This window comes from Tachypleus tridentatus, chromosome 6, assembly GCF_004210375.1.
Source record: "Tachypleus tridentatus isolate NWPU-2018 chromosome 6, ASM421037v1, whole genome shotgun sequence".
Lineage (NCBI taxonomy): Eukaryota > Metazoa > Arthropoda > Merostomata > Xiphosura > Limulidae > Tachypleus > Tachypleus tridentatus.
This window is the reverse complement of record NC_134830.1, coordinates 92,560,531-92,578,111: the sequence shown is the minus strand read 5'-3', so window position 1 is coordinate 92,578,111 and position 17,581 is coordinate 92,560,531.

Here is a 17,581-nt window from a genome sequence, read left to right as displayed (position 1 = left end):
TAAAGATAAGACATTCACTCTGCCCAGTAAAGACTAATATTCTGCAGGAGTGAGCCTTGCTGTTTGTGAGTAAGAAGCTGTCTTTATCTGCATATCACAGATTTTTAGAAGGGGGTTGGGGACTGAAATGTACTGCTTTCCAATGTCAAGTTATGCTTAGGGCATCTAAGTTCGCAGTCAGTGGCACACTCGGGTAAAAAAAAATCTCATTAAAACTGATTAATATTTGGCTATTTCCCTGCAGGTAAAGCTGTACATCTACAGATTTACATCGCTAAAATCAGGGTTTGATTCCCCTAGGTGGACTCAACAGATAGTCGGATGTGGCTTTGCTGTAAGAAACACACACACACGTACATATTTGGCCAGGAAAAAAAAAAAAACATTAATAAAACTGCTCAACTTCTTGGAAGTTTCTTTAAAGAAAACCTCATGATGTTCCAGTGGAACATTTAAATCATTGTAATAGTGAGTTTTAACTGTTTTCTAATGAACATGTTAAACCTCATGAGAAATAAGCTTCTCTTTGTTACAACAGAAAATAATAATCAGTAGCAAAGGCAGCTATAAATTATGTGAATCTTTATTCACTTGTCAGCATAGTCTCATAAATAGAAGAGGCAAGTGGTGATCTCTATTGAAATGAGTTAAATTTAAATATCAACTCCCTGCATAGATTTATAAAATATGATTCAGTGAAATAAATATTGTCATACAAGCAAGAATTGCAAGTCATCAGTTTGGTTGTAAGAAGCATAGGTGGGAGTTTTATGTTTGTAAATGATTTTTCCATTGGAAAGTTTTGGAGAACTGTGAAAAATTAAAAGGGACGTGTTTTTTTTTTATATTACTATATGTATAAGCCATATTACACAAGGCTGTTTTGCTTAAATTCAGAAAAATAGTAATAAACTTGAAAGAAAAAAGTATCTCTGCAGAGAAGTCCACTGTCAGTTTGTTAGGTACTACAATGTGAAGTGCATATTAGAAGTTAAGCAGGATTACCTTCATCTAGTTCACAACATGAGATAATGCAGCATTATCCTACTTGCCAGGTGAAACACATTATATACTTAAGAATAGCAAAGGAACAAAGGTAGGTAGAATGAAGTAAACAAAAATTTTAAATCAAATCAAATTTGTGGCATGAATTTCAGTTTATAAATTTTTCAATCCTCAAAAAAGATTTCGGAGGCTGAAAGACAGCATGGAATGATCAGAAACTTTTACTCCTCTTCACCTCGTGTGGTGAAAATATTAATTCCAAATGAATCTTTATAGAGCTATTGGGTTTAGTTTGAATTTAATACGTAGAGTGGATTGTTGAGAAACACATGGAGGACTGCATAGAAACCATAGCCCTGTAGTCTAAGTGAAGCACGTGAATTTTTTGACTGTGTCGATGATGTTAGTTGAGGTTGTTTGTGTTTGAATTTCGTGCAAAGTTACATGAAGGATATCTGCATAGTTGGAGATAACTAGCTGCCTTCCCTCTAGTCTTATACTGCTGAATTAATGATGGCTAGTACAGTTATCCCTCGTGTAGCTTTGTGCAAAGTTCAAAAACAAACAAATAAGCTTCACTGTACTGGATTGTAGTTTATCAAATCATCGTTCGAAAAGCATATTGTTCTGAAATATTAAAAGTTGCTCATGAACTTCCCACAAGAGGTCACCTAGGTGTCAACAAAATATGATACAAAATTATAAGGCATTTCTTTTAGCCAAAAATTAGACAATATGTTTCTCGGTTTTCTAAAACTTGTCATACCTGTCAGTTAATCTGAAAACTTAACGGGAAAACTCCTGCCACTCCTTTTGAACCTATCTCAACTTCTGGACACCCTTTCTGTTGTGTGATTATTAATTGTTGAGCCAAAGAGATAACATTTGTTATTAATCACTTTCACATGTAATTTTATTATCATTAGGTTATATGTTTTGATTGTGTTATGTACTGTCATGATTTTTGAAATTCTATACTTCTTTGACAATGTATTATATTTAATGTATTGGTATCAATGTGTATATGCATACACTCTTGTTTGAAAAATGTGATTTTATTCACTTATATCATTTTAAAACTAAATTCACTTTGTTTATTGCCCTTAAACTTTCAAGTTTTATTTCTCTACTACTCTGCATTACTCGAATTCATTTTGAGTCGATTTAGTCTCTTGAACATGGCAGTATTCTGACTATTGTTCCAAACGCAGTGTCTGAGGTTAGGTATAAAAGCCAGGGATTTTGGTGTTACTTTTGTACCCTACCTGTTGGATTTCACGTCAGATGATTATTTGATGGTTGGTGCGTGCTGAATACAGAACAAGACGGATGGTCAAGAAACCTATACTGATAACTAAACATCGCAACAACAGGCTGCAGTGGGTTCAGCAATACCGTAATCTGATGATCGCACACTGTTATTATGTAGTTTTTGCTGACGAATCCAGATTTCTGCTCTACCCCATTGATGGACGGATACAAGTGTGCAGGCTTCCTGGAGAACAGCTGAATGAGGAAAATGTTCAACCCAGCGTTGCAGTAGGTGGAGGTTCAGTGCACGTTTATGGTTCATTCTGTTCTGCAGCTGTCAGCCAGTTAGTCATTCCAGATCAAAATGTCACTGGTGATGTGCATCGGAATATCCTGGATTGTCACTTACTGCCATTTGCCCAGGGTATTTTCTAGGAAAATTTCCGGCTGCACCAGGACAATGCAACAGCTTATAATGCAATGTGCAAGATTTCTTTAAACAACGTGGTGTGTCGGTGCTTGAGCAACCACTTCTAAGCCCAGATACCGACCCGATAGAGCATCTCTGGGAGGAACTTGGTCGTGCAGTCAGGAATAAGGAATGATCCAACTACAACTCTACAGCAGTTACACCAGGCATTGACTGACTGAATGTCGTCGGTGTTTGGGTAATAAAAGTTCATACCCTGGAGGGTCAGGTTCTTTATGACCTCTTCCTCCTCCCCGTACTTATATTCTTGGCTAATTGATATTTATAACTGTGAACTGAATATTATTTGGTCCTTTTCAGGGCAATGCCCATGTATTTTGGCTCGTATACAGTTATTATTTTATTCTATTAGCAGAATGTTAAGTTTGTTGGTGGCATTTTTTTAAATACATAAATAAATAAACTATATATATATATTTTATTATTATTTAAAGTTTTTATATATTTTTTAATTATTATTTAAAGTTTTTATATATTTTTTAATTATTATTTAAAGTTTTTATATATTTTTTCTTTTTATTTATTTTTATATTTGAAATATAAGTTAACTGGGGAGAGATATTCAGGACTAGCTTCATCATGTATGAGGTACCTGTCTAGTTCGCATAGTAATTCGTTTTTCATCCAATTCTTATTAAAGTACATTATTGTAATATGTAGGAGTCTATCTGGTATGGTTGGTATGTTTGAGTATTTGTGAATGAATTGAGATGATATTGTTCTTGGAACTCTGTATGCAGTTGTGAGGAGTGTGTTTTGGATTGTTTGTAGTTTAGTTTTAATTATTTTATTACTTACAGTTATCCATGCTGGAGCTGCATAGTCTATTACAGGTCTAAAATATGTTTTATAGATTTTTAGTATGTTATCTGTAGATGCTCCACTGTTTTTACCAGTTAGACTCCTAGCATAGTTAGTTCTTCGCCAGACTTTATTTTTAAGTTCGTTCATATGATTGATCCAAGTTAGTTTTGAATCATAGGTCAGACCTAAAAATTTTGCCGATGGGGCAATCTGGAGTAGAGTGCCATTCATATATAGTTCTGGCTGTTGTTTTTTGTGTTTTGTCGATTTCGTAAAGACTACGAGTTGTGTTTTTGCTGTGTTTATTTTTATTCTATATTTTTGATAGTATTCACTTATTCTATTTAATTGCGGTTGTATGTTCGTGGCTGCTATCGTGGTGTTGCGGCACTTGCATTGACTGAAGAGTGGAACAGAATTCCAAATTAAAGACTCTAACGTTAGTTGAGAGTATGCTACGCCGCCTAGCGGACACTATTGCAGCACTTGAGGGCCACACACGTTATTGAGTTAAATATTGTGATGTGAATGTAATTCTTGCACGTTTACTGAAAGTCAGAGATTGATACTAAATATTTTCACAAAATTACAGTTTTATTAGAAGTGGAAAAAAAAGCATTTCTGGTGATACAGATCTTAAATTTACAGAAATTTTCACAAAAAATCATGAAAATATTACACAAATGTTCATGTTATAAACTTACCAATAATTACCAAAGGAAAGGCATTGCACACATTAAAAACACAATAATAACAAATAAGGGACAAATAAACAAACCACATGTAACAACCTTTTTGAGCAAAAGTGTATAATATCTTAGTAAAAAATTGTCTAATGCCAGTTTTTAAATCTCTAAAAATTGAGGTGTAGCGGATTTAATATTATTCTAATACCTATGTTTGTTTCAGATTAATATATATTTAGAAATGTATGTAACTTGTATTGATAAATGTGTGTTTTACAAGTTTCATCTGTTTTCTGAATTTGTAAATATCAACAATATGTGTGTGTTTTGCTTACAGCAAAGCTACATCAGGTTATCTGCTGAGCCCACCGAGGGGAATCGAACCCCCTGATTTTAGTGTTGTAAGTCCGTAGTCTTACCGCTGTATTAGCGGGGGGAGGCATATCAACAATATATGTTTTACAAAAAACCATAGCATATCTTCAATTATTGTTGAAATTTCGAGAATCTCCCCTAATAAGGATATAAAAGCGAGCCGTAGCAAGACGCCAAAATACAATTATAGAATGTTGTTGGTTTGATGCGGTTAATATTATAAGCTTTGGAAGCTATAATTGTGATAAACACTTATTAATCGGAAAGCTACGGATATTTGACCAAAAACGTTTATATATTTCAAATATTACGAATTTTAGAAATAATACGTTTGTATTTCTACGAGGACATTAGATATCTATCTTCCTCTAAAAGGTAAGAGCTTTTAAACGGCGTTAGGCCAAACAAGAATAGTGCCAACTAATATTCCCGTCAAATGAATTGTACCAACATAAAATTAATTCGCTCTTCGTGGACATTCAATTAACATCTAAATTTAAATTAAAATGTTCGTCTGTTTTAAACTGTGAGACGTTACGTATGTAACATAATTAATTAGAGATAAGTTATAATACGTAACAGGTGGTCTGATTAAATTCTTATTTTTAACATATATTTATTGGTTAGTGGTGCTTAGGGCTGTCTTTTATCGTATTCAGAAGTGATCTAATTCACATTGGTCATTTTCTTACGAATTTTTGCGAAAAAAGTTTAGTAAATTACGTAGGAGTCTATTGGACATACTTTATATATTTGCATACCTGTGCATAAATGTTGATGATATGGTTCTGTGTACTTTATAAGCTGTGATGGCTAATCTATTTTGTATGCTTTGTAGTTTATTAACGGTTTTTGTACAGTGGTTACCCATTCGAGTAGGCATATTAAGTTAATGGGCATATGTATGTGTTATAAAATTTAATTATGTTGTTTGCTGAGACTTCATTATTTTTACCCGTTAGAGCCTTATATAACTTGTGTGCTTCCAAACTCTTGTTCGACTATTATTTACGTGTTTAACTCACGTCAGTTTGGAATCGTAGGTTAGCCTTAAAAATCTAGTTAATGTTGTGGTCTGGAGAAGTGTTCCATTTACATATAATTTAGGTGATCGTTTTTAGCTTTGTAAAGAACACCAGTTGATTTTTGTGGACGTTAATGTTTGGCGATATTCTACCAAGTTATTTAATTTGGATTGCAAATTTATAGCTGCTATCGAGGATGTGGGTGCACTTTTCTAGACTGCGACATTGTCAGCAAATTATGAATAGAAGCTTATAGTTGAGTCTTTAAGGGGCATATTGCTTGCATACGCGATAATTAAAACAGGGCTAACTACCCATTTTAGAAGGATTCCTCCCTCTGGCGTAAATGGCCCCCAGAGGGTTCCTCTTACATTTATTTTACATTTTCTGTTGTCCAGAAAGTTTGATAGACAACGAATAATACGGTGCGGTAGTTCCGTTCGTAAGATACAGAATCTTATACCATTGTGCCTGAATACATGAAATCCAAATATCAAAAAGCAAATTAACTTCACAAGCAATAAAATTAAACTATTAAAACAAGATACCTGGGATTGTTACTGCTCCCAACTAAATGAATAAACTGGCTCTAAGAAGCCCCCCAGTGGCTCAGCGGTATCCCTGCGAACTTACAACACTAAAAACTGGATTTCGATAACCAGTGGTGGGCAGAGCACAGATAGCCCATCGTGTAGCTTTGTGCTTAATTTAAAACAATAACAACGACTCTAAGAAATTTTTTACACATTTAAAGAGATTCACAAACAATTAAGACTCAAAAATGTCTGACTTTATACTAACATATAACTCACACAAATAAACAAAAGCTTTTAAAGACTAAATAAAGTTTTTATAATAATTTATACAATAAAGTTAATGAATATATAAAAAATAAGACTTACCTATATCAATAAATTTCTACCCAATATAACAGTTTTCCAAAGTAATTACGATCCAGTACAAAAAAAAGTCATAAACATAATAATTAAAATAACTAAACACGAGGTTATACTATCCATGAAAAAAACCCAAAGAATCAGGAAAAGATTAAATACAAACAATACCGCTAAAGAAAGATACTCTGAGATTATTTGACCACTTAACAGCTTTATTTAATATAATCTTAAATTCGGGATACGTTCCTGCCTCTTGGAAGCAAGCAAATAATCTTGCATTTTCGAAGAAAGGAAAACCAGCAAATAAGCTGGGAAGTTACAAACCGATCAGTTTAACTAATTATCTAGTCATAATTTTTGAGAGAATAATTAGCAAAAGAATTTCAGATTTTCTATAAATTACACAAAAAATGCCTGATGTTCGTAATGGTTTCAGAAAATTTCTGAAAACAACTGACCATTTAGTTAAGTGTAATGAAACCATAATAAATAGCTTTAAGTTTAACTCCAAAAAGTGCATTGTCGCTTGCTTTCTCGATATCGAGAAAGCATTTGACACTGTATGGCATAATGGTTTGATTCAATAAAAAAAAAAAAAATGGAATTACCGATAGGAGCTATTTGTTGGTTATCAACGTTGACGATAGAAAATGCAAATATTAAGAGCACCTACTCGAATTACTTAACTCCAGAGGCGAGTGTTCCTTAGGGAGGAATAGCTAGCCATGTTTTGCACATGCTGTGTGTAACTGACGTGACATCAAATGATATTAATTGTAGTTAACATTCACAGTCTGATGATGATGTGGCCATCTGAAAAAGCTCAAACACACTCTCAATTGCATCAAACAATACAACACCAGTTTTAAATAGTTAAGTTTTCTGTTAAGAAAACAATTAATATTACTTACAAAATCACTTAAATATAAAGCTCTTCTTGATACTAGTTCATAAGCAAAAATTTTGGGCCTTCTGTATGACCTGTATTTATTTTACTCTTCAAGAGCCAATTGATTGAATTTTACATCAAGACTGGCCAGGAAGTTGGAATTACTAGTTTGATGTAGATGAATTCATCTCCAGCATTTTCAAATTTGCGGGCGTCTGTGTCAAAGAGACTGTCATTAATATCAAGAGAATACTCAACAGCTAAAATGTTTTCAGATTTATTTTTGATATGATAAGGCTTCAACATATTGATATGACACAGCTGGGTAGCCTTTCGACGAACAACCTACAATCTTATACAGACCATGGTACCTGGCTTTGAGTGAATAGTGGGTAAAAATACTAAGACCATTCATTAGGATGGAACTTATTCTTTTCAGCCTTGCGGTCAAAAATGTTCTTCATTCTAAGTTGGGATGACTTGAAATTTTCTCGAGCCAATTCACAAGCACAGTCTGGACCAAAACTTGGAAACGTAATTCAAAAAGTGCATTTCTTTCGGGTCATCTGCCAACCATTGTTCCTTCAGCAACTTCAAAGGGCCACGCACTAAATGGCCAAACAGCAATTGAAATGAGCTAAGCCCTAACAACTCCTGAATAGCAAGTAATAATAAATAAACTCCATCTCAATTCTTCTCATTATCGAGACAATAAATCCGAATTATACTTTTCAAGTTAGAATGGAATATCAAGAGCACATGATGATTCGGAATGGTGTGCACTAGATTTAAACGAGCTGATAAACAACTTGTTGAAACAATCCAGACGTAAAATTTGATCCCAGATCAGACTGAATGTTTTTGGGCAAGCCAACAGAAGTAAAGAAATTAAACAAAGCCTTAGAAAATATTTAGTGAAATGTTTTTTAAGGAGATTGTATCGGATAATCGAATGAATGCACACATGATAGTCAACAAATACTTGTTCCTTGATGGAGTTTTTGGTAAAGGCCCGACACAGTAAATAATCACACGACTGAAGGGTTCTTCGAGAATTAGAATAGGTTTCAAAGAAGCGGCAGAAATTTTAAGGTTAGATCTTCCGACCAATTGACAGGTATGATACGTTTTACAAAACTGGAAAACATCTTGAACCTAAAATGTTTCATAATCTTGTTACATGTCTTGTTAATAGCTAGGTGCCCTCCAATCAGAAGTTTATGGGCAATTTTCAATAGTTCAGAATGATATACTTTTGGAACAACAATTTGATAAACAATATCTCAAGTTGGCTGGTATGGGTATCAACACTTTTATTAAAATAAAGTTGTTTTTTACTTTATTTTAATAAAACTTTTAATACCCATACCAGCCGTCTTGAGATACGTTTTTGCTTCAAGTGAGTTTCTCGTCATCACTAATTTTATAAACTACAACCAAGTCTTCTGAAGCTGGAATATTTTGTGGTCTCGATTTTCGCACGAGCACATTATTTTTGAAAAGCTAACCATTTGGAACTTTTCCAATTTATCTTTTAGGAATGCATATTTAAATAGTGAAGAGATCTGTAGGTTCCTTTCTTGCTCAGTGATACTTCTAAAAAAATGAACTTCAGCAGGTAAATTAGATTCCTTACGTTAATCGTTGTCACTCACCAATAAATTGTCAGTAGGACAATTATTCACGAGATCCCCGTCGGACCCAAAAAATGTCTAAGACAAATCCATAATATCATCCTCTGAACATGTCTGTCATTTGTTTTAGCTTAATTTCTTAGCCTAAGCGCGAGTTACAGCACACGAGGGAAACACGTCTGGATTATCCTCAATGATAACATCGTTATTTTAAATGAAACAGTGATCAGATCACTAACTTATTTGGGTTCGGCAGCAACTCTTTCCTCAGCCAAATTGTTTCCCAACAATAATGATAAACCCTTAATTGACAGACTAAGTCTTACTCCAACCATAACTGGTCCCGAAACTAGAAATTATGTTAAATAAATATTATGAAGAGGAATATTAACAAAGCAACCTTCAATAACCTTAGCAATAACAGATTCACCAGCGGCAAAACTCCATTCTAAAGGCAATACACTCTTTAGAAACAGTGACTGAGTGGTTCCAGCGTTTCTTAAAATGCGTGTGGGTGTGGGATTAACAGGGCTATTTGTCAAATACACAGAACCAACAGACACCGAAGGTTTCAATTTCTCCCCAACTACATTAACGTTTTTTTATCAGTGATCAAATCAACCACATTAGATGATCTGGTGAAACTACATTCATATGTGGGCAAAATGCACTCGGTGTTGTCTCCTTTTCTTTTTTAAACTCCAACAATCGCACATAACATGACCAGACTTTTTACAAAAATAACAGGCAGGCTTCGACGATTTTGATAAAATTTAATCATGACTGTCTGAATATTTCGAGCCATAGAAGCTGGACGTTTTTAGAAAATTCCTCAACTTTAAAGGATTGGACAGATTCTGTTTTTTTTTCCGAGATGGCAAAAATTTGTTTTTATGAAAAGTGGTTTTATGTGTTTTTCATCAGAAAGAGAAGCTGCTTCCTGTAATGTTTCAACTTTCTTTTTATCCAAATAAGTTTAGAGATTGTCAATTCCCTCAATTGGACAAAAGTGTCTTAATTTGTCGAAAATTGCCAGTATGTATAGAATTACACCATCGATCAAAATAAACCACTTTTTCATTGACGAATTCCATATCAGTCTGACTATCTTGCTTGAGATAACCTCAAAACATTTGGCGATAAGCCTCTGGTACTAACTTTTATGCTTTGAGGATAGCTGTTTTAGCCTTATTATAATCTGTACAATTTTCTAGAGAGAGAGCAACATAAGCTTCTTGGACTTTGACAGTCAAAACACTGTAATAATAATGACCATTTTATGGTCGGCCATTCCACGGTTTGGGCAACTTTCTTAAAATGTTGACACCATTTATTAACTTAATTTTCATTTTGCTTTGGTCGATCGAAATTGAGTCTAATCTCAATTTCTTTCAGCCTAATTTCTTGCTTGGCTTCAATACGGACTTATTCGAGCTCGAGACGTTTACTTTCTCTCTCTCCGCCTCGATAGGGGCTTGCTTTTTTTGAGTTTCAATACGGGCTAGTTTGAGTTCAATTTGTTTTGTTTTTAACTGGATTTCTAACTTATTTTTATCACTCAACTCTGGTTGACTAGTGAAGGCACTAGAGTATTACCCTAATTCTTTCTCAGACAACATATCATCAGTGACTAATATTTCAACAATACACTTTTTAATTCATTTTTCATTGATTTTTTTATCTTTTAATTCTAAAATTTTGGCACTCTCAAGCAGTTCACTTTGATTATATTTTTCAAGTTCTTTAAGGGAAGATGATTAAAGAAAACTTTAATAACACTATGTAACAAAATTTTTACTTTTTCTTGTTCCTGGGCAGATGGTGTTATTTCCCAGTTGCTTATGCCTAGAGTAAATGAAAAAGACCTATTTTTCTTTTCAAATTTGTTTTTGTGATCTGGGTAATGAAATATTCAAATTTACCCATTTTCCAGAGCATTCCAGAGATCTTGGTCTAGCAAAGTCGAATGCCGAGCTTTTGACATCTAGGTTTAAGAAGTGGGATTTGTTAGGTGAAAGTGTGCAAGTCGCAAGTCAAAGGAAGCGTCAAGCTCCTTCACTCGTCAAGATAGGCTCTGCTTTTGCCACAATGTCCAGTCTGTGCAATTGGAATTATCTGTAACTCGAACGAGTGGCGCCTCTTCATTGATAGCTCATCCAGAAGCCTTAAAGCTGTGCTGCTCCATGACTGAAATAAGTATCCGTTTCTTCTCCTGACTCATTCGGTGCACCTCAAAGAGGAATACAACAGCATCAAGACCTTGCTAGAAGCCTTAAAGTAGGATAAGTATGGCTGGGAGGTTCTCTGTGGGGAGGCACTATGTTTAATGTAAGCCACTAGTGGACTTCCAGAAGATAGTGTTCCCACTATTGCACATAAAATTGGATCTTATGAAACAATTTGTCACAGCTCTTGATAAGGAGTCTGCAGCCCTAAAGTGCCTTCGAGACTTCTTCCCTAAGCTGTCTGGGGCAAAGGTCAAAGCTAGTGTCTGCACTGGTCCACAAATACAGAAGATTCTGGAGTGCGCAGAATTCCCCAAGAAGCTCAGTAGAAGGAAAAAAAGCTTGGGGCAGCTTTGTCACAGTAGTTTGGGGCTTCTTGGGCAATCACAAGGCCGAAAATTATGTGGAAGTGATTCAGGCTCTGGTGAAGAACTATGGCAAAATGGGCTGTGGAATGTCTCATCTTGATAAGTTCAAGGAAAAGTGGGAGCATACTCAGAAGAGTAAGGCAAGCTCTTCCACCAAGATATACTGGATTTTGAATGCCGCTACCAAGGAGCGTATAACGAAATCATGATGGGAAGCTATATTTGGGGGCTGATACGTGAAAGTGATTTAAATTACAGTCGCAAATCTTGAAAAATTACTCACTTCTGAACATTTTGGTTCACTGTTGTATAACTTTAGTATAAATACATGCAAATCTTACTTCATATGTTGTTTTATTCAGACCTTATGTATATGAAAATGTGCTACGGGAGTAGCAGTTATTATTTGTCAAAGAAAAAACTATTATTCTTTGGTGTAATAAATAAATTTTGTTGTATTCATATGGCAGCAGCAAGGAAAGAAAAAGAGATCGAAAATATTTGTTACACAAATTAGAATGAGTCATCTAGTGCAATGGATTCTCACAGAAATGTAGAAGGATTTCAAAAGTCATAAGAGAAGTATAAACTCTGGTGTAAGAAAACGATTGATAATGGCTATTTAACTGTACCTGAAAAAGTTGTGAAGCGTGTTTCTTATGGCAAGAATGTATAACTAATGGAATGTGCTAATCATGCTGTAAGACTGCACACAAAAGCTTTATTCCAAATAGCAGAAGGAAGTATAGATAACTGTAAAAATTTGAGCAACGACAGGATACTGAGTTTAAACAAATGTGCTTGTGGCATAATGCACAAAACAGTAATTCTGTAGATGAACTAAAGGAAGACTTAAGGAATCCACCTTACCATACAGTTAATTTGGTGATCATAGCAAGTGCAAATCCTATTACTATTTCAATGAAAAAATAACTGGCAGCAAAACAAACTATTGAATCACATAACATATAAAATCCTAAGCAGGGTTATCTGCACTAGCCGCCTCTGATTTAGCAATGAAGGACTAGACGGGTCATAGTTAGTCATCACCATCCACCACCTACTCTCGGGCCACTCTTTTACCAACGAATAGTGGAATTGATCGTCACACACATATATATGCATTGGATGTTAATTTAAAATATAAAATCGGTTTTTTATGCCAACAGAAAAACCCAAAACCAATTATTTAGTTATGAAACTAATATCTGATGTAACAACATAATCTGGATTTAAGTTTTACTGAATACAAAGGCATTTTACAGATCACTATAACCGCTCATTGACAGAATATATATGGAATAAAAACTATCAAACATTATAGCATAAAAAGTCTTTAAAAACTAATTATTTCATTGGTACAAGCCTTCAGGAATTTTTATCAGAGTGAGGAATAGCCAAATCTCAGTTTGTGAAAAGTGATTCAGAATATGACGGAGTTTTGATAGCAATTAATAATTTATTATTATAATAAAAGACACATCATATAAAAATCAATTCAGCAATCAACGTAGCATCTTGTGACCAACTTTATCAATGGAAAACAGATCTGTAGATCAAAACAAAAGTTTTTACCACAGAAGAGCGTATGCTGCAGGTTTAGCATTTCAACTTGGCCCAGCATTGCATCGTCTAGCGTGAAAACCCAGCACCACAAAAAAGTCCATCTGCACTCTTAAAAGAAATACAGTCATGTGAAAAAATTAGGACACCATGTGAAAGCCTGTGTATATATGTAACAACTTTGGATAAATGGATATTTAATCTCAATTGTAACAATACTGAGAGATTAAAATAATATCACTAAACAATTAAAACTGAAGAAAAGACTTTTCAAGATCTGTAAAATGTATTTCGATAAAAATGCATATTCTAACGCATTTGTTTTAGTTTAATGCATATGTCGTATATTGCTTGTCCTGCTTGTTCTGTAAATTTGTAGAAGAAGATATTATGCCATTATCGCTGTAGATGATTCCATTTACAGCATTAAAATATATTTAAAAAAGTATCTTGTCTAATTGGTAGAGAACTATGAATTTATGTTCCCACATTTATTGTACAGTGAATCTGATTTTAGTATTGAAATTCATCTTGGAATACATCATGAGTGAGGTAACCAATTTACCACTGTAGTTCATTTTAGATGCTTGTGATGTATATTGTTGGATGTGTATGATGCAAGCTCTGCCTGTTTTCTAAATTTGAAAAAAAAAGATTCTCGAGAGTAGATATTAACAATACATGTTTTATTAAAACCGTAGCGTAACTTCAAATACTATTGAATTTTCGAGAATCTCGCCTAATGAGTATATAAAAGCAAGCCATAGCAAGACGCCAAGAGACAGTAATGGTCAACGACATTCACCTCGTAAGCTGCAACTGTGATTAACGTTTATTAATCGGAAAACTAGGTATTTGAAGGGCGTTCATAGATTTCAAACATTAGCAACCTTTCAACTTCAGTGAATTAACTTCAGACGTTAGTATCTCTAGGAGGACATTAATGAAATTCTCGGTAAAAAGTGAGCTTATGAACCGCGTGAGGCCTTCCAAGAATAGAACTAGCTCGTTTTTTTGTCAAATAAAGTTTGCCTATGTATCAACATAATAATAGTTTGCGCCTCGTTAATCTGGATTGTCGTCAAAATATTGTTCCAGACCGAATATTGTTTATGAATTTATATAAAAAAATAGTATGGTGTGTGTATATATATAATTATTTGTAATAACTCTTATTATAGTTCTCTGCTGGTACAGCGTAAATCTATGAATTTAGAATGGTAAAATTATGGGTTTGATTCTCTTTGTTGGACATAGCAGATAGCCTGATGTGGCTTCTTTATTATGTAGGTATGTTTTGTTAGTATATAATTTCATTATCATTATTACTAGTAACAAATACTTCTTCATTCTCTTTGAACCTTTTTTTCATCCTAATTTCAGTCAGTGGAGGAATTAATTCAGTCTTTATCATATTGGTTACTTTATCTAGCTGGTACCTTAAATACGGCTTATTTTTTTACATGGTAATTGTTTCTTTGTTTTTTGAATTTCGCACAAAGCTACGCTAGGGCTATCTGCACTAGCCGTCCCTAATTTAGCAATGTAAGGCTAGAGGGAAGACAGCTCTTTTACCAACGAATAGTGGAATTGACCGTTACATTATAACGCTCCCACGGTTGAAAGGGCGAGCATGTTTGGTGTGATGGGGATTCGAACCCACGACCCTCAGATTATGAGGTGAGCACCTTAACCATCTGGCCATGCTGGGCCTATTCTATGGTAATTTCTGTCAGTATGTTTGTAATTTTTACCGTCTTTGTGAACAAGAAAATATTTTGCCTTTTTGATGTCTGTCAGCTCTTTGTATTTTGGGTATATATCATTACCACTAGCAATATCTATGTATTGTTTTATCTGATTTTTTTTCATTGAATGCTCAAGTTGAGCTATTCATTACTAATTTTCACCAGTGTGGGTCAGTCTCCTTCCGTTTCTTTCTGTTCCCTTACTTTCCCTATTGGGATCTTAATGTGATTTTTGGTACCCTTTCCTGCCTTAGATTCGTCTTAATATTCCATCTACATTCCCTCTGTGATGATATAATAATTCCTTCTCCTCCTCATTGCTTGTGGTTGTCATCTTTTAGGTTTTATACCATTCATGTTACCATATCCTTACCATTTCTTCTGTGTTATCTTCTATTCTGACCTTGGATCTAACTCTTATACCAATTCTCTTACTTTCCATTTCCCACCTGTACTTCTTCCATTCCAGTCCAGATAGGCTTCCTAGTCTGGTTTATTTCTTCAGGTGTAATATCACATGTTCTGCTTCTTTTATTGGTTTTGCATTCCTGGCTCCTTATTCCCTAGAACACTTCAATTTCTAGTGTTCTATAACCTATTACTACCATTGGTTAGGTCCATCATCTCATTTAACTGGCTTATTTGGACTAGTCCATGAAATTTCATTTCGACGTCTCTTTGCATAAATGTATGATGTTACTATGTCATTTGCTGCTCACCTTTGCCGTTCTTTAACAGAGATTGTTTAGTTTGAATGTGAACTACTTCGAACACCCTCATTACTATTAGATATGGCTGTGTTTTTCTCTGTCAGATATTGTATTCCTTCTAGTCTTGGTGATTCTACACACATCTGTGTGTCTAGGCATGGGGTAAGTCTTATCACTTCTTTTCATGTTTTCTTTTGAGCTTTCCTACTTTTAGCATCTTCTTTACAGATCCTACCTTCTGGTATGTTGCCTGGTCAGATATGTTTTGTCCATAGTTCCCATGAGTCCTGGCAAATTTGAAAAATCATGGAATTTAAAAATGGTATTTTTAAGCCATGGAAAGTCATTAATGTTTTAGCAAAACGTTGGTAAATATCATTAAAAATATCAACAATGTTTAGTTACATAACATCTCATTTCAGCTCCAATAATTGTAATAACATTTCTGAAACATTGAAACAAATGTTTCCTGACAATAGTATAGCTCAGAAATTCATGTGTGGTGAAGACAAGTGTGCTTATCTTGTAGGCTTTGGACTTGGTCCATATTTTGATAATCTCATTTCAGCTCCAATAATTGTAATAACATTTCTGAAACATTGAAACAAATGAATAAAATTGTAAAATGAATCTTACAACACCAGCTTGAATAAGAAGCAAGTGGGCATTCATGTTAGGGATCTTGTTGGTGAATTGCATTGTAACACGTTACTTTACCTCCGATTTCATTGGTCATGGCAAGGCTGTGGATCTGCTGCCTGTGTAATTGGAATCCATTTCAAACATTGGAATGAAGAAAATTATCCAACTCTCCATGGATGAATCAATAGTGAACTGGAAGGTGCATTACTTACTATGTAACAAAATAAAGGAGTTTGAGACTGCATCACATGGACTAACAAACATTGAAGGCTGTGGCCTTCATACATTTCACAATTCTTTTAAAAATGGGTATGAAAAGTCACAATATGGTGCAACTAAACTATACTGTTTGTTCAAAGATAGTTCAGTACAAAGGGATGACCACATCTATTACAGGATAATTAGTCTTCCCACTTCAGGTTTTTTCCCATTATTGGCTTGAGAATAGACATTTTGCTGTAAGAACTATTGAGATTTGCCCAAATGTAATTATATATATTAAAGCTGTGCAAGGAAAAAGGAATGAACCTTCTAGTCAGTCATATCTTACTATCAAAGAGGCAGTGTCAGGTAAGTTTACCATGGTTTTGATTACTATATTTTAAGACCCTAGTGATAAGTATGACACCATTTCTCTCTGGTAACCTTGTAACCTGGTATATCAAGGAATTGATAAGTGGTACAAAATTCCAAGGCTCTATTAATCATGCCATTGATTTTGGGTTTAAAAACCAGTCTATATTACAAAATATTGAAGATGTTTCAGACTTATCAGTCATGTAGTTCTGTATGAAATGCAAGGAATTTTTATACATTGTTGTGAAACATTTAATTGTGACAACACCAAACATCTCTACATTTGCTCAATATTTAGACTATCTCAACCTTAACAAAATTTTTGATAAGCTAGATGTTTCTAAATATCACTTTAAAATTCTGTTATAGAAGCTAGTTGAATTACAGTCTGGATGAAGGGACAAATGAAATTGCCAAGAAAGAGTACTGTGACTGTAGTTTTGACCATCATTATTTGAGAGATTATGGTCCATTAAAGAATGAGCCAGTGGATCCGTTCTTGCATAATTAAGTAAGAAAGAGAAGCTCATGTCAGAGTTCAAAAGTCTGGGAAGTTTTTAAGCTTCTACTAATTCTATCTTATGGACAAACCAGTGAGGACGGGGAGTTCTCCATAAGTAAAGAAATTTTAGAGGAGAGAATGGCAAGAGGTTTCTGTAGTTGCCCAGAGGAGAGTGATAGAGCACACTAATTT